Source organism: Pinus tabuliformis, chromosome 7 (assembly GCF_031772625.1).
Source record: "Pinus tabuliformis cultivar Carrire ecotype Pingquan chromosome 7, CPIR1, whole genome shotgun sequence".
In the NCBI taxonomy this organism is placed as follows: Eukaryota; Viridiplantae; Streptophyta; class Pinopsida; order Pinales; family Pinaceae; genus Pinus; species Pinus tabuliformis.
Genome location: NC_142293.1, coordinates 1,254,288,166 through 1,254,313,426, shown reverse-complemented (window position 1 = coordinate 1,254,313,426; position 25,261 = coordinate 1,254,288,166).

Sequence of the window (25,261 nt, the reverse complement as noted above, 5' to 3'; positions counted from 1 at the left end):
AGTCTACTTAGATTTTTTCTGCATACATTTTGATTTTTCGGGTCAGATGACCAATTTTCGTCTTGGACACAAACTGTTTGTAAAAACTTTTAAAACAACTATCTATTTTAATTTCAAAGTTTTATTATGGTTAAGTGATGCAATCCTATTCAACTGATGATGTAAACTGAAAATATTTTCTTTACATATGTCGCAAATGTCTATTTAACACATAATTTGCTAGAGAATCAGTTAATGTGTTTAGATTTCTGGAAATATGTTGATATTGAATAAACTCAAAATACATTTCCAAAATACGAACTCTAAGGAACATGCGATGAATTGTTGGGTTTCGGACGGTATAAATGTTAGTAAGTTGTAGTACAACGAGTTGTGAGTCTAGCCTAATGATGATTCGGTGTATGCCAAGTGAAATGGCATCAGAGAGAAGTTCAATCAACGCACTATACTCAACGATATTGTTCATCGATCGACCAATACAAATCCATCTAAAACTCACTAACTCGTTGCTTGGAGTGAAAATGGCCCATGCTACAGAGGATAGGTTCTGCGTACTACAACTAGCCCCATCGACGTAACCAACAAATGGTTCCGAAAAGTTCGACATATTCAACAAACATAAAGTGGATTACTTAACCAAATAAAAACTCTAAAATAAACACACACACACATGCAATCAAAGCATATATATAGTGAGTTTTACTACACTTAACTAAGCATAGTAATGTTTAAGGTACAGTCCATTTCGGGGTTGCGAAAATGGAATCCCATCATAGTCCACTAACTCGTAGGCATCTTTTGTCAAAACACGCTTAACAATATAAGGGCCCATCCATAGCGGTTCAAATTTTCCTGCTCCAAGTTTATCAGACTCCTGATCATAAAGCAAGACCAGGTCACCTTCTAAGAAGACACAAGGCTTGACATTTCTATCATATTGCACCTTAATACGTTTCTTATGTGCTTCGTTAGCCAATGTGGCATCACGACAGGTTTCATCTAGATGGATTAACTCCAAGAAACACGCTTCCTTTTCAGAAGTATCAGGTAGCAGGTCAATTGCGAGTTTGAGAGATGAGATTTCACATTGAATCGGTAAGATTGCTTCCAAACCATACACCAACTAAAAGGGTGTGAATCCGATCGCATTTCTCACCGAGGTTCGATATGCCCACAGAGCCGAGTATAGGATTAAATGCCAATTTCTTTATAAACTCCAATCATTCTCTGCAACATGCGCTTAAGGACTTTGTTGATAGCATCAACTTAGATTTGATGAAGTCCAAATCAAACTCATGCAAAATAACTATCCATTTGAATATTACCCCCCCCAGCAATTGACGTGACAAAATGTATGTCATAGGGTTGCAATCCAAAACAATAGTAGTTTTATGGAGGAGGATGTAATGACGAAATCTTTGCACAGCTTGAACGACTGCCAAAGCTAACTTTTCGACATAGGAATACTTACTTTCTATGTCGTTGAGATTATGACCTCAGTAATAAATAGGATGTTCAATTCCACCTTCTTCTTGGACTAAAACCATGCCAATGGTTGTATTTGCAGCGACGAGATACAGGTAATAGTATTTTTGATAGTTTGGGGCATACATTAATGATGCTCTAATCAGGGAATATTTAAAAGCATAAAAGGAAGCTTGTGCAACCTGATCCCAATGGAAGGGTACCCCTTTCTTCAATAGATGAGTAAAACCTTTAGCCAATTCAGCATAGTTTGGAATGAACCTCCTCAGAAAGTTTGCCTTCCCTTGAAGTCTCTATAACTGTAATAAGTTTAAAGGTGGAGGCAAGTCAAGGATTGCCTAAACCTTAATTGGATCGAGTCAAATTCCATCTTTTGAGACCACGAATCCAAGCAATCGACTAGAGCCAACACAAAACACACACTTGTGTGGATTGAGTCATATCTTGTAGTGTCGGCACCGTAAAAATATTGCTCTCAAATGTTGCAGGTGATCAGTCTGCTTTCGTGAATGAGTAGGAAAATCATCAAGATAAGGTTGAACAATGTGCTTGATGTCATGGAAGGCATAATTCATTGCCCTATGAAATGTAGCCCCTGCATTCTTCAAACCAAAAGGTAACTTTCGATAGGCGAATGTGCCCCACAGACAAATAAAAGTTGTTTTAGATTGGTCCTGTGGGCAGATATTGATTTGATTGTAGCCAGAAAATCCATCCATGAATGAGAAGATTTCACATCCGGCACATTCGTCAATAATATGGTCGATAAAGGGTGTAGGATAATTGTCTTTTGGACATGATTGATTTACATCCCTATAATCGACGCACACTCAAATTGTCCCTTGTTTTTTCATAACTGGAACAATGTTAGATACCCAATTGGTAAGAGGTACAGGGAAAATAAAGCCAGCACGCAAATGTTTTTCAACCTCTGCTTTAATAGCAATGACTTTCTTTGGATGAACAGGTCGAAGCCGCTGTCGTACTGGTTTGACATCAGTGTACATTTTGATTTCATGTTCAACAATGCTTGAGTCAATTCCTGACATCTCCTCGTAAGACCATGCAAAAATATCTCTAAATTCACAAAAGAGAGCACAGTAATTATCAAATTCCAATGGAGAGAAAGATTTGTCGGCATGTATGTTTTCTACAATGTTAGGCTTCCTCGAAATGTTTATGGAAATTGTTTCTTCTATGTTTGATAAATTACGCTGAGAATCTACAATATCTACTCTAACAGAATTCGATAGGAAATCAATGATTTATGGGTGGTTTAATTCATTTGAATAATCTTCTATGTCATCTGGAAGATGGGAACGATGATGATAATCTTCCCACAGTTCCTCTCCTATCATCATTGATTGGATGATTCCTTCATCTGTAGAATGTATACATGAAAAAGGATCCGAAGAGGTACCATATTCTAATGACCTATCTACCCATACAATTGTTGAATGCGGATTTGGGTTTGCCACACAAGCCTGAAAGATTGATTTCTATGATGATTCAATGGGGCTTAATGGCATCACCTCAATATTACTATCAACTTCAACTTGGTTGGTAATCCTCCTTAAATTAGATGAGGTGGAGGAAATCATGTTGCAAGTCTCTACTCTTGCCACTTCCACCAAATCAGATGGTGATGGTAGGGTAAAAGTGCCCATTAGGGAAGGATCTTTAAAGAGACCTACTCCAACACTTTGAAGTGATAGTGGGGGTCCGTACCAATGGAATGCTTCCCATAGCCTGTGAACTATTGGCAAAGAAGGCTAGCTAATCAATGACTATGATTCCACCCTTAAAAGGGAATGCAATAGTACGAAAGTACGTGGAAACCACAACAGCCATAGCATATACCCAAGGCCTTCCCAGTAAAATGTTGTAATCGAGAGGTCCATCAACTACCTCAACTTCAACAGTAACCGTTTTGCCCCCATGTTCGATTTTCAGGTTACTCAAAATCCCACATGGAGTATACGCTCTTCCATCAAAAGAGTTCAATGTGGTTGGTGATCATGACAACAATGGTGAACCAAGTGTTTTCTAGCAGCTCATGGACATAATGCAAGTAGATGCCCCCTCATCAATAATAGTTTAGTGAACATTCTTATTGAGAGCTTTTACTTGGATTAGGAAAGCTAATTGCATCGGTAACTGTGGTGAATATCCCGCATGGTTAAAAACCACAAGATTTGAATCCGTAGGATCTATTTCGCCTATTGCTGACAGTAAAGCCTGCTTTTGGGAGGGATAGTTTTGTGACACCTCGAGTGTCGACATAGAAGAAGGTGATTGAGCAAGATCTTCCACTATGTTGTAATTTTGAGCTACTCGAGCCCAAGGGTTGAATGTCGATTTCTGCACAACTCCCTTTGGTGGTTTTATTGTTAATTCAAGTACAATGGGTGGAACAACTTCAGATGAAGTCGAAGTCGAAGGATTAGGTTGATCAGTGGCCTGATTATTCAACAACAATGAATTGCCATAATCTTTGTTTCTTGTTGACACCAAAACTTCATTTTTTGGCTTTGTGATGGATAACATGAGTACTTGGGATATGGAAGCATGGTCTGTTGCAACCAAATGTGTCTCCGGGGTTGGAAATGGATCAATCAACATTGCCGATGTGTTTGAAGTATTTAAAAGTTTAGAGACCATAGAGCGATGTGGACAATTCCCTGTAAAATGCTCGTCATTACATATCAGACATGGATAATGAGGTTTCCTTGCCAAAGTAGAGGAATCAGATGATTTCTCTGGAGGGGAATTTTCTTGTTTCTTTTTTTTTTTCCCCTTTTTCTTGCTCCCTGGTTGCTTTGGATTTTTTCCTTTGTCAGATGACATGGCATTAATCTTAGGGGCAAGAGTATTTTATGATGCATTGGTAGTTTGATTGGAAACAACAAGAGTTTGACCAGATGGTCTTCCTATTGTTTGTGTGTTTGAAGAACCTATCACACCGTCGCCAGCATGAGAGTCCTTACTTAATTGTGGAGGAGGAGGAATAGTGAAAGCTGCTCGAGGTGCATTGGGAATTTTATCGTAAAGCATGCCAGATTATGTGTAAATCAAATCCAAGTATTGGGCACAAGAAATAACTTGCTCTTCTGTGACAACTCCACATTTTGCCACATCCTTGGTAATTGATGGCAACAAGGATTTTATGAACCACTCAGCGAAAAGTTGATCGAGAACATATGTCTTAACCATACGATGACGACGCTGCCACTCATGAATATGATCTGATATATGGGTAGCAGTAGTCTATTTAAAGTTGGTTAGGAGTTCCGTTCCAGTCTTGTATCTGATAGCTAATTGGAAGTGGGTAAAAAATGTAGTGTCTAAAGTTCTTGGTAATTCAATGTACCATTTAGCAGCTAGACCAGTAAGTGTTCTTTGGAAAAGATGAAGTCTAACCAAATCATCATTTAAGGAGTTTGATGAACACCACAAATGAAAGTTCATAACATGATTTGATGGGTCTTCTCCAGGATTTCCGTTAAATTTCAGAATGTCAGATGGTAACTTATGCAGAATTACCAGCCACCAAGGTGCATATAAGATTGGATCATTAGTGAGCTAATTTAAATCTGGTAATTCTAAAGTTTCTACAAACGACAACTATTTATTCAAGCCAGGTGGAGCATACCCGGGATATGATGGAATTTCCTGAGCAATAGGTCTTTTCATACTGACATAGGGCATCTGCATTTGGTAATCTTGGTATGGTTGTTGAACAAAACCAGTATAAGGTGGTTGTTGATAACCAGGTTGAATGTGTGGTTCTCCATAACCTACAAAGCCTTGTTGATCAAGACCTTGGTAAGCTTGAGATCTACCAAAACCAGGTTGAGCCTATGGAGCAAGTCCAAACTGGGGTTGGAATTGCTGGAATTGGGGTAGTTGAAATTGGGGCTGCCACGATTGTTGACTCAACTGTTGTTGTTGTTGGTACAACTGTTGTTGATTTAATGGTTGTTGTTGTCCAGCAATGAAAGGTTGGCCAGGTTGTGAATAAACTATACCAGTGTAAGCCTGGGTCAGTCCAGATAAGGGTATACTAACCTGAGGTTGTTGTTGAACTCTAGAAACAAGTGGTTATTGTACAACAACTTGAGGAACTTGAACTTCTTGACTTGAAACTTGTGATTGGAAGGTAAAAGGATCAGTTTGTACCGGTTGAGATACAACAATTTTAACTTGTGACTGTGGTACAGTAGTAACAACAGGTGTAGTGGGAATAGCTGACATAGTTTGCATTGGTTGTGTTGGATACACAAGCCTTCGTTGAACTGGCATTGTTGGTTGCCATTGACAAACTCTAATTCCAGATTGACCTGAATACTGTGGGATATTACCATATGGTAGTCCCCCGGAATAAGGAGGATACGGTGAATAAGAATATTGCTCTCCATATGGTGGCAATCCAGTATTTAATGGATACATAGGTCTTTGTTGACCAGATTGCCCAACTTGATATTGATATGCAGGATCAAACTGTTGAGTTCCCATTAGAGAAGAACCAGGTAAAATTCTAGTTGAGGACATGGGTGATGACCATGGTGTAGAAGCAACCCCTAAGTGGGTTCCAGACAATGATTGGTAACCAACCGGGATGGACGATTCACCATACAGGTGTGACTCAGGTGTGGTAGAAAACATCGAAGAGGTTACAACAGAAGATTCTGCTGCAGTTACATCAGATGATATAGTCTGAGATGTTGACGGTTGTTCAACCATAGTTAACTAACCCAAAAGTTGTCCTAAAGAATCGACGGGTACTTGAAAAGAAGCAGGATCAAATGAAGCGAAAAAATCAGGAGTATTAGGGTAAAGATAAAGCCCAGTTCCAAAGTGAAACGAGGTTCCAGGTGTGGAATCTTCTTCCAATTCCTCCTCTATAGCAATTAAACCTGGTGGAAGAACTTCACCATCAGGTCCATAAAATATTTTTGGTGTTGATGAAGTTGAAGTTTCAATAGTTACTGATGTCTGAGGGGTAACTGGTTGATCGTCTTCTGGTAAAGTAACAACTTCCGAATGTTCAAATTCGAAGTCTAGATGTTCGAGTAAATGAACAACAATTCCAGAAAGAGGTTCTTAAAGAACTTCAGGTTCAGATGTAACTTTTGTTTGAACTCGGATAGATTCTGGATTAACTTCTGGTTGAACTGATTCAAGTTTAGAAGTACTTTCTTGTTGAGCAATTTCAAATTGAGGATCAACTTGTTTTTGAACAACTTCAGTTACTGTTTCACTAGGATCAGTGCTAATGTCCTCAGGTAATTGTGAAACTTCTTCTTCAGGAACAAATGTACCAGAAATAGTTGGAGTAACTGGAGTCTTTGTACTTACCGAAATAGATGATTCAGGTAACTCAGATAAAGAACTAGGAGTTATTGATGTAATAGACTCAGTTAAGTAAGACTACTTTACCCAAATTGGTGTCGCATCGGGAGGCAAAGGCGATTCACTCGCTGTTTTCTGCAAACAACAGGGTATGGGTTGATGTTCCTCCATGATTTTTGATTAATTTTATTATCAAAAAAGAAATAAACAAAAAGGGGTACACTAGGCAAAAGGTTTACCAAGCAACTATGAACTGTTGAATACCTCCTGGTGAGCCAAGAAGTACAGGCAGTCAATCTACCCGAATGTTGTGTTTGGTGTATCACAGTTTACAAGGGGGCCGACTCAGTTACTTAAGGATGTATAGCAACCTAGAGTTGTCCTCCCATATCTACCTGAAGGTACGTGGAGGCCCAGTCTGTATAAGCATTGTCTAATGCAAAACCGCACAATGAGAGCATTCCCATATAATTAACGTACTGTAACACCGCCCTGTATACCCGAAGGTACATGGACAAGCTACAATATACTCATGTACGTGGAATGAGGTATCACACTTGGGATGTATTCCAGACAAGTTAGCGATAGCTGCTTTGTTTTACGATGCCGGAACATGTCTCTAACCTAGAACCACTAAATGTTCTCGTTAATGACAATGCTCCATTAGGTAAATTGATGTTTATTTTAAGTTGATCTTGCTTAGGAATTTTCCTTTCAAGTTCACCACGTGATGTATTCTGAAATTACTAGGAATGCAACTATCATGATAAGCATTTTTTCCATTCAATTTAACGATGAAAATCCTAGCTACTTAGGGATATAGCAATCAAATTCCTTTTGATCAAAGAGCAGAGAGCATAATCCAAATGCAAATTCCCTACACTATTCCTATCAGCACACACAAACATTTTCAATGAAACATGCATGTATTTCTTTTTGTTTTCCCTTAATGTCAATGAACAAAAAGGAAAACTAATGCACAATCGATCAATAAACTCTTTTCATAAAAATGACGATTTTGCGACAATTTCTTTTCAAGGAAAGGAAGACTTTATGACACTTTTGTTTTCAAAGAAATGAGGAATTACGACACTTTCAACGAAAATACTAATCATATGCACACATCAATCAATCGATCTTTCATGAATGAAGACTTTACGACAATTCAATTTTCGAAGGAAAAGATGATTTTACGACACTTTCTTTCGACAAAGATCAATCGACCAAAAAACACTAACTTTCGACTATAGATTGAAAATGACAAAGTAACTACATAAGAAACATGTTTCAATCCTAGTCTACGTAGGGCGAGTTAAGAAGATGAAAAACTATTTTCAGAGACAAGACATCATTGACATTCAGCAAATCATTCAAACAGGAGAAAATTGGCAAAAAACTTTAGCTCCTAGATGGGAAACTAACCCTCAAGGGATTAATGCAGGCTGCAGTGAGAGACAATGCACTTCAGTGCACTGGCTCTATGTCGGAAGTGTATTGCAGCGCACTGTGTCCTTCACTGGGCTGTGCTGGTGACAATAAGCCATTTTTGAAGGAAATTTGACACAGTTTCGACTCAATTTTCAATGAAATAAGACTGAAATTCAATCAATGACCACAAGTACAGTATGTAAAAATGCCTTAAGAGGCTGATAACCTACTAAGATGGATAATCACTCCCTAATGGAGTCGCCAATTTGTTTTTGGGAAATTTAGTGTCTTTGGATAAACGTCTAAACCCCTAGACTAGTAACTAAGTCTAGAACAACAGTGCAAAGCATTCTCTACTTTTTCTATAACAAATAGATTAAATAAGACAGTAAAGAAGCCTACCTGAAGCTTTCACTTACTCCTTATCTCCCTTGACCAATTTTGTCACTGCTTTCCATACTTAATCCACTTTAAAAGTACCTGCACACAGACAAAAGACAAAAACTGATCAAAGCATATGATAATGATCTATTGATTAAACATAAAATGGAATCAAGTGCATAATACACATATGAAAGCATCAATGAACAATACAAACATATGGAAAAAGCTTTGAACACTTTATTAGTAAAAGGAAGAGTTACAACCTAATTTGCTTGATTCAGTGTCACTCCTCCAGTTCAATCCCATCCTCTCCTCATAACAAGCAAGACATTTTGACATCACTATAATACTTGAAACCAACTCAAGTCTCATACTAACATCATCTCCCTATAATTCAATGATTTCCAACCCTTGATCACTTAGATGAGTGGTCTTTTTATAGGTGAATGAAGGAAGTTATGCCATAAATGGTGACAATGAATGCCCTCCCAAACCTAGGATTTAGTTCCATGGAGGAAGGATAAAGGGATTGATGTTCCTTAACTCCCTCCCTCATCCAATTTAGAGCCCAAAGGAGTGGATAGCCTTGGGAAACTTCTAGAGGCATCCTATGGATAAGAATATTCCAAACCCCAATGCATATTTCGCTCAAATTTTCCCAACGCAGGCCAAAGAGGGCTCAAGTGCACTGCAATGCACCCTGGCAGTGTATTGGCTTGCACTGCAATGCACCCTGATAAAGGCCTACCTGCGCTGATCTTCTTAGAGGCAATTTTTGGATGATTTCAATCATGGAATCTCTTGGGAAGGAGGCATTCTAATGGTTGACTTCATTAGGGCATGTAACAAATGAATTAGGGTTTGATGGGCCCTAATAGTACTAATCTGTAAGTTGGGGATGATGTGCCAAAATGGATCTATAACAGGCCTACACTGTTTAGACTACTCGAACCACCATTCAGAGTGCCCACCGGTTCTACCGTTCGTCACAAATCGTTCACCGTCGCACTATTCAGCACATCGTTCAATGTTCCACTGAACTCCTTTGTTTTCCATCGACTCGTTCAGCAGAATGCCCTCAACGCGTTCAGGCAGACACCCTCGCACGCCCTCTCCTATTCACTCGTTTAGGCCGACGCCCTCGCACGCCCTCACCCGTTCCGTCATTCAGACCAACGTTGCCCATTCAGTCGTTTGGGCAAACAACCTCGCACGCCCTCACTCGTTCAGATGTTTAGACTGACACCCTCACCCAAACGCCTTGGCACGACTTCACCCAAACACCTACGAAGGACCTTTCCCCTTTAATCATTCAGGTGGATGCCCTCGCACACCCTTACCTAAATGCCTTCAAACGACCTCGCCCATTCAGTCATTCAGACAAACGCCCTCGGATGCCCTCACTCATTCAGTTATTCTGGCCAACACCCTCGCATGCCCTTGCCCGAACGCCTTCGCACGACTTGCAACTCCGTTTTCTGTGTTTGCTGTGGCTCCGTGCTATGGCCCAAGAGTCCACCTGCACTTTGCCCAATTTTAGACTCTCCAAGTAGCTCGCCCTCCTAGCTTGCATAAACACTTGGAAACTTCACTTGAATGATTTTTTCCACCATTCCAACGCTTTACTTATATGGCAGTTGGCCCATCGGTTGGGGCATCGACTCACCAAGCCAACCCACCATTTCGTCCAACTCACCCCTCCATTGCATTAGCCCATGGTGTGGGCACCCATGTGCAGGACCGCCCCCACATATAAACTTTCCACCTCCCAACACTTAGTCATTTTTCAAGATGACTTTCGCGTCGCACATTGGCTTGTCTCCTTCATTCGGTTAGCTCGTCACACCATGCAGGTGTTCCCCAACTTGTCGGTTACTTCCTAGCTCGTCGCTCACCCGTCGTGCGCCCTTCGCTTGTTTCCTCCGTCGTTCAGCCTAACTCGTCACACCGTGTGGGCGCACCCAATTCGCTGGTTGCCCCAACTTATCTCCTGCTTTCTCGTCGTGCGCCCTTCGCCAAATGAACCACAAATCATGGGCCTTATAGCCGTGGTTGGGCGTAGGCTGCCAGAATAACCCCGCTGCCCCTCAGGCCGTTGGGCCGCCGGGGTGGGGCGTAGCATTACGGATAGCCTCCACCCCACCCTGGTCGCCCAACAGCCTGTACGGGTGGCGTGGCGATTGCGGGAAACGCTCCACCACCCCCACAGGCCATTCTGCTGCCGGGGTGGGGTAGAGGTCTGCAGACAGTCTCCTCCCCACCCTAGTGGCCCAACAGCCTGCAGGGGTGGCGGGGTGATTCCCAGAATCACCCTGCCACCCTCGCGGGCCTGTTGGGCCACCAGGTGGGGTGGGAGCTGTGGACAGTCTCTGCCCCACCCAGGCGGCCCAATGGCCCGCGAGGGTGGCAGGGTAATTCCAGGGTAATAGAATTTTAATGTATTTTAGATCCCATTATTTTATCTTTATGGTCATTACTAGAACATGTTGAATTTATACTTAGGAAACAAAAATCTTATTCTACCAAAAACATTAGTGTTCTTTTCCTCATTAACAACTGTTTTAGGCATGCTTGAAAAAAATAAGAATTCGTTTCTTGGCCAACACACAACAAGGCAGAGATAAAAGTTTAGAATTTCGAAATCAGTGGGCGGCGCAGAAAAACAAAAGGGCGGCGAGAGCACACCAAGGTAGAGATAATAGTGGCTCTGATACCAAATGTAAAAATTCTACAGTTTAAAATAGCGATTCTATATGCGGAATAACTGAAAGAATCATTTTAAAACTTAATGCCCAGGGATACGAATTACCTCCAGCCATTGGTGATGTTTTTGATGCAGGCCACAGTCCACTTGCTTCTTCTTCAGCACTCCAGCTTCAATCCAAACAAGAAGAAAAGAATACAAAAATTCTGAAGGCACTTCCAAGCTCTGCTATCTCAGCTAGATGGTGTAAAAAAAATTGAAGGGGATTGAGATGCAAGCTTGGGGACCAAACAGATGAATTTATAGCCAAGCTTCCATCAAGCTTCTGATAGCTATGTGTCAGATGTCCCACAGATCAAGGCAGAGAATTCCAGATGGAGTTGCACATAAAAATTCAGTTTTACTAGCATTTTTTTTTAAATCTTGAACATTGACCCTAAAAAAAAAACCATTGTTCTAGTATCAACGCTTTGCATTTTTAGGGTGTCTTTTTGCATGAAAATTTCGTTTTCACTACCATTTTTAAAACATGTTCAAAATTGACCGTAAAAAAATAACCATCGTTCCAGTATACACACTTTTTGTTTTTAGCACTATTTTTGATGTTTTTTCCGGGTTTTTTGGCTAGAGCTCCCATTTTGAGTTTATAGTTCCCGTTTCAAAGTTTACATTGTTTCACTTTTCCATAAACACAAGTATAAGGAGTTTTGGGTGTGAGTTGGGGTGGGGCATAATCATAAGTCACATGAATCTGATCAACCAAGGATCATATTAGAAGGGGAATTGTAATAACGAATATAAAACTTATGTTTCAAAGAGACCCATCCCCCAACAAAAGAAACATGTGTACCCTAGCTTCCCACATTCAAGGGGCTTTTAGAAACGTAGAAACCATTCAAAAAATATTGGAACTTCACTAAGGACTCATTGACTTACTAGTTATCCCCAATACATTCGAATAATTATTTAGTGATATTCTAGATAGATTTTATTGATGTTTTAGGCAGAATTCATGTATTTTCTAAGTAGTTTTTAATGATAATATATGCATATGTCTTTAGTTTTAATAATCATGAACATTTCTTTTTAGACAATATGATCAATTTTCACATCCATTATTTTATATCGTATTGAATATAAATTTGTTATGCAAGTTACAACTCAAAACATGAGCTTTGTATGATGGGTTTGAATTTAGGTCTATTGTGATTGAAATATTGTATTTTTAGTGAAAACATTACAACTAATAAACTCCATGTCAAGAAAAAAGAAAATGAAACATTCCAAGGTATTGATCCTTGTGCTTATTTCCCTTGCTCTTTCTCATTTTTTTTGTCTTGTCAGCTTTCATATATTGCACTTAGGTTTTCAAGAGCCATTCAAGTTGAATGCTTCCACTATCTTAAACACAAAATTTGTGAAAAGATAGCAGTCTCTTGGATTTGGTACTAAATGTTTGAATAATTTCTTCTTTAATAACCTTCTTAACCTAAAATACAAATCTAACCTATTCATAAAACCAAAGTATTTTATAGTGGTTTCAGATGTAAAAGTTTGCAAAAATTACTCGTCCATTTATAAAGGAAATTACATTGAATTTATAAACATTAGCCTTCCATTAATAGAGGAAAGTGATCTGTGACAATGTATTTTCCTCTATAAACAAAGTCATTGAATGATGAACAGTCCCACCAAGCTGCCAAGAGATGCTATGTAATGATAAATTAATAAGGTTAATCAAGTTATGAATTCCTTGTGATGTGGAATCCATGGTGTGTGAATATTACCATGTGATCTAGTGTGTTGATGCTACATGCAGTCAGTGTGAGATCTATGTGTCAACGTTGCATGCAGATTCCCGTGAGATAATGTGATAAAATCTATTGCAATCTTTTATGTTTGAGTTTTTTTGTAAGCCTATAATGTTTATGTGTATCTAAGTTAGAGTTGACTACAAGTGCATGGAGGTTGTTGACTTTCAGTTGGGCCATATTTGGTCTTTAGCAATGAACATAAGAACCAACTTCACATTCATACATGCGTGAGGAGTTAGCTAATCATGGATGCATGGATCAAAGATGTAGCGAAAGGGCATAGTGGGGCCATGCCCATAGTCTAGGATTAAGGCCAATAAATAACTGAAAGTGGAAGAACCCCGTTTTCATTTTTAGCAAGTGGTATTGGAACACAAAATATTCTTACATCTAGTGTGGAGGATAAGCAATAGAAAGAAGACAAAATATGATTGAAGATCTAGTAAGAGATTTTTTTTTTTTTTTGTGTGTGAAAGTGACAGCAAAGTAAGGTGATAAGATTTGGAATGACCTAGAGTAATGAGTGTTTGTAAAGTTGAAGAGAAGAGAAATGAGAAGAGGTCAAAAGCCCAAACAAGGGAGAAATTTTGGTGAGGTATCATGCAGCAAGGTGGACTAGACTTGATGCTACAGAGATGTGTTGTTGATCCAGATTTAAACAGGAACGCAACAAATTACAAAGATAACCATAAACACAGATATGCAGCGGAAATAATACTTCATTTCATTAATGTAAAATACTGAAATATGCTTACAAACAGTAATGGAAATAAACCAGCTAGGGCGATGGTAGCTTGGGTTTTCCATTGTTTCTCAACAATAAATAGGCCTTCGAGCCTCATTGTAACACAGTTCAGAGGCATGTAGCCGCCACATCTCAAAACCTAACCCTAGAAGATGAAACACCAAATTGTGAGCCCCGTTTTGGGTAATTTGGTACATCAACTTCCCGGGGTCGTAACTTTGGCATACGATCTCCGTTTGACGCATACAATAGCTCGTTAGAAAGATCTATCGGAGCACTACAACTTTGCGAAGGGAAACATTAGTCCATGGACCCATGTTGCCCCCATATTTCCCAGAAAACGTCGTTTAGGGCCTCAAAACGACTCCGAAAGTTCAGGACCTGAAAAACTGCTAAAAATAGTAAGTTGTGCTACAATTAAGGAAACTGAAAATGCAGAGAGAAACAATGTTGGGGGTCTAGGTGGACTTGGTAGGTGGCCACCAATATCCATTTGGATCATTCCTCCCCCCTTAGGAAGCAATGGTCCCCATTGCGTTGAGTTCCTCCATGAGATGAGGAAACTTTTGCTGAACTTGGTCCCTGGTGAGCCACTTGCCCTGGTGAAGGAGTTGGCATGCTTTGACAACTCGATACAGTTGGATATTCTATTGGTGAGTGTTCTTGATTTTTGTGTCCATGATCTGATCAGTTGCATCTTGTTCCATGCAATCTGGATTTAATTCTATGGGTGTGAGTTGTTCTGCAATGTCGGATGTGTCTAGTAATGGTGGAAAGTATGGCCGAAGGAGGTCCACATTGAACACTAAGTGCAGGCCAAGGAATGGGGGAATGCTGAGCTCAAATTCATTGTCTCTCACAGCCTTAGTAATGGTGTAAGGACCATATCGAAGTGGTCTCAGTTTCTGATAGGCTCCAGTAAGGCGTTCCTTTTGCAAATGCAACCAGACTTTTTCACCCACCTGAAACTTGTGTGGCACCCGATGTTGATCATGTCGCTGCTTGTACTTGGAATTTGATTTCTCCAGAATTTCATGGATCTGTTGGCGAATATGTTTTATGTGCTTAATGAAGCTGGTTGGCTTATCTGTTTCGGACTAGACATGAGCCGAATCTGTGTGAGTAGCTGCAAGTGGCATGGCCACATCAATGGGGCATAGTGGCTGGAATCCCAAGCCCACTTGAAAAGGGTTGTGGCCAGTCGAGCTATGAAGAGCTCGGTTGTAGCTGTGCTGAACATAGGGGAGGCTATCATCCCATGTGCATGGATGCTTTGATTTGTACATGTGCAGAATGTGTACAATCATCTTATTGACAACCTCTGTATGGCCATCAGTTTGAGGATGGAAGGCTGTCGACTTAGTGAGTTTGGTGTCCAACATTGACCAGATACTGGACCAAAATGTACTGAGATACCGACTATCCCGATCTGAGATGATAGACTATGGGATCCCAAAGTGAACCCACACTTGTTCAAAGAAGAGTTTAGCAGTGACTTCTGCTGTGATATTCTTCTTGCAGGCCACCATAATGGCCATCTTCGAGAACCTGTCGACAACCACAAAAACACAGTCATTTCCATGCTTAGTGGAAGGAAGGCCTGACATGTAATGCATGGAGATGGATTCCCAAGGTCAACTAGGGGTAGGCATCGGGGTATAGAGGCCTTGCTTCTTGATGGTCAGTTTGGCAATACCATAGGCGGTACATGATCTGATGTACTTCCCGACATCCTGTCGAAGATTCGGCCAATAAAAATACTTTTGCAGTACTGCCACCGTTTTCTCAACCCCGAAATGCCCAGCAGCCCGACTGCAATGTGCTTCCCAAATCATCTTGGCACGCTTGCTTGAAGGAACACAAAGGTGACCCAGGTGGCATAACCGGGCATCCTGTAGGTGAAAATATGGAACATGCCAACCCTCCAAGAGTGTCTGGTATGTGTGGCCGAATTCTGGGCCACTTTTGTAGAGAAGTGACCAATTAGAAGTCTCGTGCCCACAAGAGTTGAGCATGGTGGTTAATGCCATGATCGGTGGTTGACTAAGGCAATCTGCAACATTATTGGTGCTGCCCTTCTTATATTTGATATTCAAATGGAACTGTTGTAGGTATGTAGACCACTTTTAATGGCGATCATTCTACAATTTCCCTTGGGTCTGTATGAACTGTAGGGGTCGGTGGTCTGTGTGGATGACCGTTTCCTTCCCCAAAATGTAATGCTTCCATTGTCGGCAGGCCTGCACAATGGAATACATCTCTTTGTCATAAGTGGGATACTTCTGGACTGTCTGAAAGTGTTTCACTGTGATATGCCATTGGATGCCCGTGTTGAGTAAGGACTACCCAATAGCATAGTCAGAGGCATCTGTCTCGACCTCAAATGGTTGTTGGAAATCTGATAACACGAGCACTAGTGCTGTGCATAGGCGATCTTTCAACTCTGTGAATGCCTTTTGTTGAGATTGAGACCAAAAGAATTTTGCTTTCGCTCCTCCCTTGGTGACTTGACGCAAAGGTCAAGTGATATGAGAAAACCCCAACACAAACCCACAGTAGAATTTGGCAAGACCTAGAAAGCTGCGGAGCTCTGTCAGAGTGGTTGGAGATGGCCAATCCCAGATGACTTGGATCTTGGCTGGATCCACATGCACCCTTGTTCATCAATAATGTATCCTAGATACTGAACCCGGGTCATGCCAAAAGTGCATTTCTCCAAATTGGCACATAGCTTGTGTTGCCGCAGTGTTTGGAGAACCTGTCGGATGTGGTGGAGGTGCTCTTCCCAACTCTGGCTGAAGATTAGAATGTCATCCAAGTATACCACTACAAATGAGTTGGTGAATGGCTGCAAGATGTTAGCCATTAGCCTCATGAAGGTTGTAGGAGCATTTGTCAATCCGAAAGGCATAACCAACCATTCGAAAAGGCCCTCCTTGGCTTTGAAGGTAGTCTTCCACGCATCATAGGGTTCGATTGGTACCTGGTGATATCCTGAATCCATATCGATCTTGTTGAAATATTTTTCCCCCTTTAGTTGGTCCAAGAGGTCATCAATCCGCGGTATCAGGTACCTATTACGGACATTGATCTTGTTCAGCGCCCGATAGTCCATACAGAATCTCCAAGTCCCATCCTTCTTCTGTACCAACACGATCGAGCTCCCACAAGGCGATGAGCTCGGATGGATGTGACCTTTCTGTAGCAGTTCCTGAATCTGCCTCTTGATTTCATCATTCTCTAGAATGGAGCATCGATAAATTGGTCCATTGGGTAGCGGCGCACCTGGGGTTAGATCGATGGAGTGCTTGACCTGACAGTGTAGAGGAACCCCTGTGGGGGAGGTGAAGATGTCCTTGTACTCCTCCACGACCTTGTCCATCAGTAGTTGTCATGCAGAGGGGTGCTGTCTAGAGGTCATGGCCACCATCTTCTTCTTTCCTTAAGGGCGTATCATCAGGAAAACAAATTTCCCAGTTTTGGAAATGAGCTTACTGCATTGTTTTGCTGTAATTAAAGAGATGACGGTAGGTGGTGCTACCTTTGGTATCCTGTACAACTTATTTCCCAACGTAATAATAACAGCACGGGGCCTTGATTCAAACAAAGCATGTCACTTCCAAAAGTATGGTTTTCCTAATAATACATCATAAACTTGAAGGGGAGCAATGTCACACAATACCTCATCCGTGAAGGGCTTGATGTTGTATGGAAGGTGACATTGCTGGCTCACACGAAGATCCCGTCCTTGGTGAAGCCACCCAATGGTATATGGTTGTGGATGTGCTGTGGTCGGTAAGCCCAATCGCTTCACGATCTCTACCGAAATGAGGTTCTTTTGGCTCCCGCTATCGATAATGAACTGTAGCGGGGAGCCCTTTACCCACATCTAGGAGTGGAAGAGATGCTCCTCCTCCTTTGGATCTTCAGGTTCCTCCTTCTGTATCTTCGTGGTGGCAACGGTGACATTGGGATCCACATTGATAATCTGCTTCCCTTTGTCATTCCCCTTGTCGGGTTCTGACTCAGAGTCGGAACATGCATATGATTCTGAAACCTTTAGCTCAGCCACCAATGACTGCTTGGCCTGACACTCACTTGTGTTGTGGATGGAGCTCTTATGGAACTCACACCATTTTTTTGTGTCCTTTTTCGGCTTCGCAGCGTTGTTCTTTGCTTACAGCTTTGGCGGGTTATCTTGGGCTGCCCTGCCTTGGCTTTGTCCTTTGTTCTATCGTTTAGGGACACCCTTCCCTTGCTTCGGATTCACAGATCCAAAGTCTCGCTTCTTCTGTTTAAACTTCTGCTCGACCTTGGCGGCATATCGGTATGCTGTGCTGAGCGAGGAGATGTTCAGGAATTCTATTTCTTCCTGGATGTACTTGTGCAGGCAGCCGCGGTATTTGAGTATCAAATGCTGGTCTGAATCCTTGATATCCAACTTTGTGCGAAGGGTATGGAAAAGATTAGTGAACTCCGGCATGTCTTGGTCCCTTCCCTGCCACAGCGTGGTCCACTTTATGTATTGATCCTCATAGCTTCCGACAAGGTAGTACTGCTCCTTGATGGCATCCCGAAATGAATTCTAAGTGGGTGAGGCTGAAAATAGTGAGCCAGTATTTTCATCCTTCTGCTCGCAGTAGGTATCCCACTAATCCTTGACGTGGGGGGCTGCTTTGAGAAGAGCCAAAACAATATTTTCCCTACTCGAAAATTCATGAACAGAAAAATAACCCTCTAGAATATTTACCCATTTATCTACGGCATCTGCATCTATTTGACCCTCAAATATGAGGATTTCAAAATTAAATTGTACCTTAGAGGGCATGGCGTTTCTAGTGTAGTTGCTGGAAGCCAACGCGTCGCTTCTGGGTAGCCGTTGAAAAATCTGGGCAAAGTTGTCCATCATCGCATTCCTTTGTCGCTCGAGGGCTTCTTCAAGCAAGATTTTGATAGGATCTCCTGCCCCCTCATCTTTCTTCACATCCACCATGGGAGGTCATCTGGATCTGCGAGGCTGGTCTTGCAAAGGTTCGCCCAGTTCAAGCCCTAACTCCTTATATCCTGACCTCATTGGGGACATGCAAAGAAAAACAGAGAAAAATCATATCGCTCTGATACCACTGATCCAGATTTAAACAAGAATGCAACAAATTACAGAGATAACCATAAACACAGATATGCAGGGGAAATAATGCTTCATTTCATTAATGTAAAATACTGAAATATGCTTACAAACAGTAATGGAAATAAACTATCTAGGGCGATGGTAGCTTATCTCTGAGAAGAGATGTGGCGGCTACATGCCTCTGAACTGTGTTACAATGAGGCTCGAAGGCCTATTTATTGTTGAAAAACAATGGAAAACCCTTCACATCCCTAAACCTAACCCTAGAAGATGAAACGCCAAATTGTGGGCCCTGTTTTGGGTAAGTTGGTACATCAACTTCGCGGGGTTGTAACTTTGGCATACGATCTCTGTTTGATGTGTACAATAGCTCGCTAGAAAGATCTATTCGAGCACTACAACTTTGGTAATGGAAACATTAGCTATGGCCCCATGTTGCCCCAATATTTCCCAAAAAACATCGTTTAGGGCCTCAAAACGGCTCCAAAAGTTCAGGACCCGAAAAACTACTAAAAATAGTAAGTTGTGGTACAATTAAGGAAACTGAAAATGCTGAGAGAAACAATGGTGGGGGTCCAGGCAGACTTGGAAAGTGGCCACCAATATCCACCTGGATCAGTTGTAACTCACAAGTTAAAACTGATACAAGAAGACTAGAAGCATATGACCAAGAGGTCATAAATTTTTGTACCTTGAGATTTTGATGCAAGAGCATCAACCCATCCTCTGAAAAATCAACAAGAATGAGTTTTCGAAAAGCGTAATATCTATTTTGTAAAATATTAAAGAGCTTTCCTATCAAATCAGTGAGAGATCTTAGGTATTATGCTTAGAGCTTTGTGGAGAAAATCATGGATCCAATGTGAACCATGAAAATGTAACGACGATGTATGACCATAGATATTTTCATATGGTATAATAATAGTATGCACTAAGGTAATGATGGTATTAGTGAATACTAAATAATGTTTGTCAATTGATGAGCAGTCCAAAATTGAAGTTGATTGGTGAAAAGCCAAGGAAAAATTGAAAACCATATGAAAATATTAAAAGTATTTGGAATTTGATGGAAAAATTGGTTCTGCAGCAAAAAAATCATTGAGTTATGAGAAATTTGGATGATGTGTAGAGTTTCTTCCTCATTTTTATTAATTATTTATTATTTAATGCTTGAAGAGGTTTTGTGTTTTTTTTTTTTTTAGTTTTTTTTCATAAGCTTATCATTGCATTTATTCGTTCATCTTTATAAATATTTATTAATATTAATAATAAAAATAAATTTTATAAAATTTTAATTCACGTCACAAATATATTTATTTATTTATGAAATTTCTAATATCTAAACAATTTCAATCAATTTTTGAATTTAAAAAATATTTAACACGTTTAATAAGATATATGTAATTATGTAATTTAAAAATAGCTCATGTTTTATTTTTTCTTAGATAACATTGATGAAACACTATGAAAAATATGTAAAATATTTTTGTTAAGAAATAAAATAAACACTTTCAAGAATTCCCCGTGAGGTGTAGAGCATATCGTGACAATGTGTTGTTAAGACATGTACTCTGTCGTGTAAAGCTGAGCGGTTCTAAACTCATAATGCTAAGGATTCATATTACCCATATCAGGTGTAATCCCTGGGTGATTTTGAAAATTTAGATTCCCTTGGGTCGTCTTGATCGAGTTGAATCGTTATATTGTTTGTCATCCATCTTGATTCATTTGGAGTGGAAAAAGTGGAGGAATCCACTCACGGAACCATTTTTACCAGTGGGACACAACTTGGTGAAAAGGGGTCTAAAACCTTCCATGAGTGTTTTGAGGCATAAAACAATTTTTTAGGGGTAAAACATTACCACTTTAGCACCACATATTTTCATGTTGTTCTACAGAGAGAGAGCTTTCCAACGACACAAGAAGCACATCAATCAAAGTTAGTATGAAAATGTTATGTCACCCAGAAGTTGACCTTCCTATTTTCACACCTATAGTTCACGAGGATGCCATGCCAGCCCCCATTATTCATGGAAAAGGGGCTAGCCATGTGTTTGTGATGTAAAATACTTTATAAGAGTATATTTTGCAACTCTATTTAAGAGTCGATGTAGTCATACTTAATCACTTGTACAGTATTGAGTTGAGTTATAACCGGGCCACTAGGAGGAAGAGATATTCCATTCTTTCGAGAGCATTTTGTTCCATTGCTGAGAAAAGATAGCCAAGAGAGATAGGAGGTAGAGAATATAGAGAGGATTTGTGCATTGTAGCATGCGACGGGCCACGTGAATTACATCTTTGTACCTGCAGCCATATTTCCAGATAGAGAAAGAGAGTGAAGCACCCTCACCTTCCATCTGGGGTTTCTCCCGAAAGGGTTTCCCATAGAGCATATCTTGTGTCTTATGTGTGTGTGTGAGATTATTTTATCATTCTCTACTTTTCTGCATAATTTATATTCACATGCATGCACTAATTACAATTAAATCCACAGATCTTAAAGTTTAATAAAATTGTAATAGTGTAAAATTGTATTATTTTAATATATTATTATGAGATTTGTTGTGGCGAACTGTCCAGTGAAATATCCAAGGTATTTTACGTATCACATCCTTAGTCAAACCACAAATTAGGTATGCGATCCATCTCAAGGCTCACATAACCAACCAAACAAACACAATATATATATATATATATATATATATATATATATATATATATATATATACAACAATTAAATAATTAAATATTATGCTTGCCACAAAATTTTTGAAAAAGAGAACAAGTTATTTTTGGACATTTTCAAGTAAAAAATATTTTTAAGAATTATTTATAGTTATAAATTATTTAACCATTTTTGTCCATTGTTTACATATTTATCAAAATATTTATAATTTTACTTTAATTAACCATTTCAAATATTTGTAATTTAGGATATCCACTATTACATTAATAAATATCTAAAATTTGAATATAAATTTGACTTTCTTTAGAGATTCTTGTCCTTATAATTTTGAATATTTTCCAATTTCACTTTCAATTTTGCTTCAAACTTTTATAATTCTTTTCTTTTATTTGTGATAGATATGCCCATTGCAAATCAATCTTGTGATTATCTTTGCTGCAGACAGTACAATCTTACATTGAGTATTTGGTCAAAACCGTATTAGTTTGGGGTTGACCCAAAAAATTTATGAACTTTCCATACTTTAACTTTGCAAATTAAAATTTAATATGTTCTAACAATATTATAATTTATTTTTCTGAAATCTAATTGGCTATCATGTTCAAGATGTTATTATGTCACTAATTATGCAATGACATCTATGACCGGTTCCAAGCTATTAGTATGTTCGTACCAGTGCAATTTTTCAATTTTCTATAGTTAACATTAAGCTTTTGGTTGAAATTTTTGCGTGACGTTAGCCCGCCGCTGCATCCCCAACTCCATATTTCGAGGCTCAACATCATCTTGCCATGCACAGTAGACCGAGTTGATCCAATTGTACGACATCGTTACATGAAAGGGAAATTCTTCAGACAACTAGGAGTTAAATTGGGCTGCTTTGAGCTCTATTGGTGTAAATTTCGTTTTAAGAGTGTTGGTAGAGAATTTATTATTATGGCTAATGGATTATCGAGAAGAGGATTTAGCTGGTTTTGGTGTTCAAAGTGGCTATTTTATTTTTTTCTTGGTGTTCTGGCACTCATTGAGATTGGATTTCCTATTTTTGTGCCTCTATTTTCTATGTGGCATAACTCCTCTTTGTCATATTTTTTTGGTTACCAAGTGAGTTTTTTATTTACTTCGGTGGATGTGAACAGTAAATTTTTTGTGCAGAATGTTGAAGGTGTTTGGTTATGTGGCAGGACGTAGGTTTTCGAATCTCCTCGACGATTATTTGACAGGTAAATGTGTGAACATTATTTTCTGTTTTAATCATCATGGTGCATAATTTGGAGTTCTAATAGTTCACTCTTTGTCAAAATTTGTAGGCGAGACTTTAGAATTTAGAGCATAACAATTTTTTAGGTAAGCTGATTGTTGGATTCTAGCGACAGAAACCTGGTAAGTTTTTGAGTTCTCTCTGTGAGGAAACTTCGGTTTAATGGATCAAAAGTGTTAACTATATTTATTGGCTTGATTTTCGATTGTTTGGATGCAATGGTGTAGGAATAATGCAATATAAACTAACCATAGCTAACTCAAGGGTCAGCCCATCTTTTCATTTTTAGAAGTTCAGTGACTAAGGTGTCGACCCTGATTCCATATGTTCTATTTTCGAATTGTCTATCAACCCTGATTCCATGATTTTCTGTCGCGGATATGGCAAAGATTTCCCAGAATTTACTCTAAAACTTGCGAAGTCGGGAGTATAGGGATGTTTTCATTTTCAGAAGGCTTGTGAGCAAGGTGGCGGCTTCGACTGCATACTGTGTTGTTTTAGATAGTGGGGGGTTGGAGTTCTATTGACATAAACATCTAGCTCGGGAAGAAAATAACTCTAACCTCAATCAGGCATGCCGCATAGACACAAGGGTGTGTTAATTATTAAATTTCTAAAATTTGCGATGTTAGAAGTTAACGCATGTTTTCATTTTAGCACGCTCATGTATGGGAGTTTTCCCATGACTTTTACATTCAGTCCATTGTCAAATTTCTTCTATTAATTTTTTTTTCAAAGCACTAAATTTATTGGAATAAAAGTTATAGTTTAAGCAATGGGAGATTACAGTCTCTGATAGTTTCCAACTAGAAAAACAAAAACATAAAAGAATTGACGGAAAAATTCAAGTTTCAACAATATTGTAGAACTTTTGAGACCAATGTTACTAGTATTTTGAGTTTACAGCGGTGTGATTTTCTAATGTATGTTCTTCCTAAATTTTATGCATAGAGGAACATGCTTGAGCCATGATTGTGAGAGTACATTTAAAAAAAATCAAATTTAGAATAAGGGCATCTCTCTTGATTTCAGTTTTTTGGGTTTCTTTGGTGTTAGACGAAACCCGTAGTTGAGTTCAGGACCGACTTCGTGGTCAAGCAGTTGATGTGTCTGTGGAGAAGGATCATAAGGGAAAGGTCGAGCTCTTAGCCATCTTGGCAAAGGCTGAGCTTCAAGTGGTCTTGAAGTTGCAATTGATGTTTAAGTTAGTTTTTTTTTACTTTTGTAATGTATGAACCATATTCACATTGTTCTTTTCTTTAGACGAGGGGTAACGGGTTCATATATTTTAAACATTTTAATCCTAATTTTATTTTAATTTATACATAGTTTTTGGATTTGTTATCTTAAACTTTTAGATATAAAGAGTAATAATATTTTTGTAAAATTGCTTAAAATAAATGTCTTATAAAAATAATTTACTGAATTGATTTCTTTATTGATAAAAGAAGAAAGTATTTTAAATTACATTTATTAAATAATATGTTATGTGAAAAAAAATGAAAAATTATAGACACATATGTTTATTTTGTGGGCCTTCATAGAAGAAAATTGGAGGTCAGACTGACTATGAGGTCCAAGGTGGTCGTTGTAAACATGCATAACTATACGCACATATTTCTTTTGTGGCTCCTGCTGAAAGAAAGTCGAAGGTGGCCCCCACTGTGAGATTGGAGGTTGGCATTTTCGTTTGAATGGTTTCTCTAGACACTCCCAACTACTGACACTCCCCGACCAATTCGACTTCAACTTCAATACTCCACGTGAGCTAGCCCAAGGTCAGAAAGATTCAACGAAGCTTGCAATATCTATTTTAGTTAAATATTATTTTAATGAAAATTATTTCCATATACATTAATGTTGATATTAGGTAAGATGAAAGTATTATGTTGGTAATTTAGATGTTTTTATTCAATATAAATTGAAAATATAATTTTTTGCTTTTTGTTTCCTAGAATCTAGGTTCGTTGTTATCATTATTACTATTTCTTATAAACGACTTAAATGGGATCTATGATCAAGTTTATCATGACTTGATATGTTATAAATTATATCTTAAATTCCTTATAAAATAATTTGCTGAATTTATTTCTTTATTGATAAAATGATAAAATATTTAAAATTACATTTATTAAATAATATGTTACTTTAAAAAACAAAATAATAAATTATAGACATGTATGTTTGTTTTGTGGGCCTTCGTAGAAACAAGTCAGAGGTCAGGCTCACTATGAGGACGAAGGTGGCAATTTTAAATACACATAACTATAT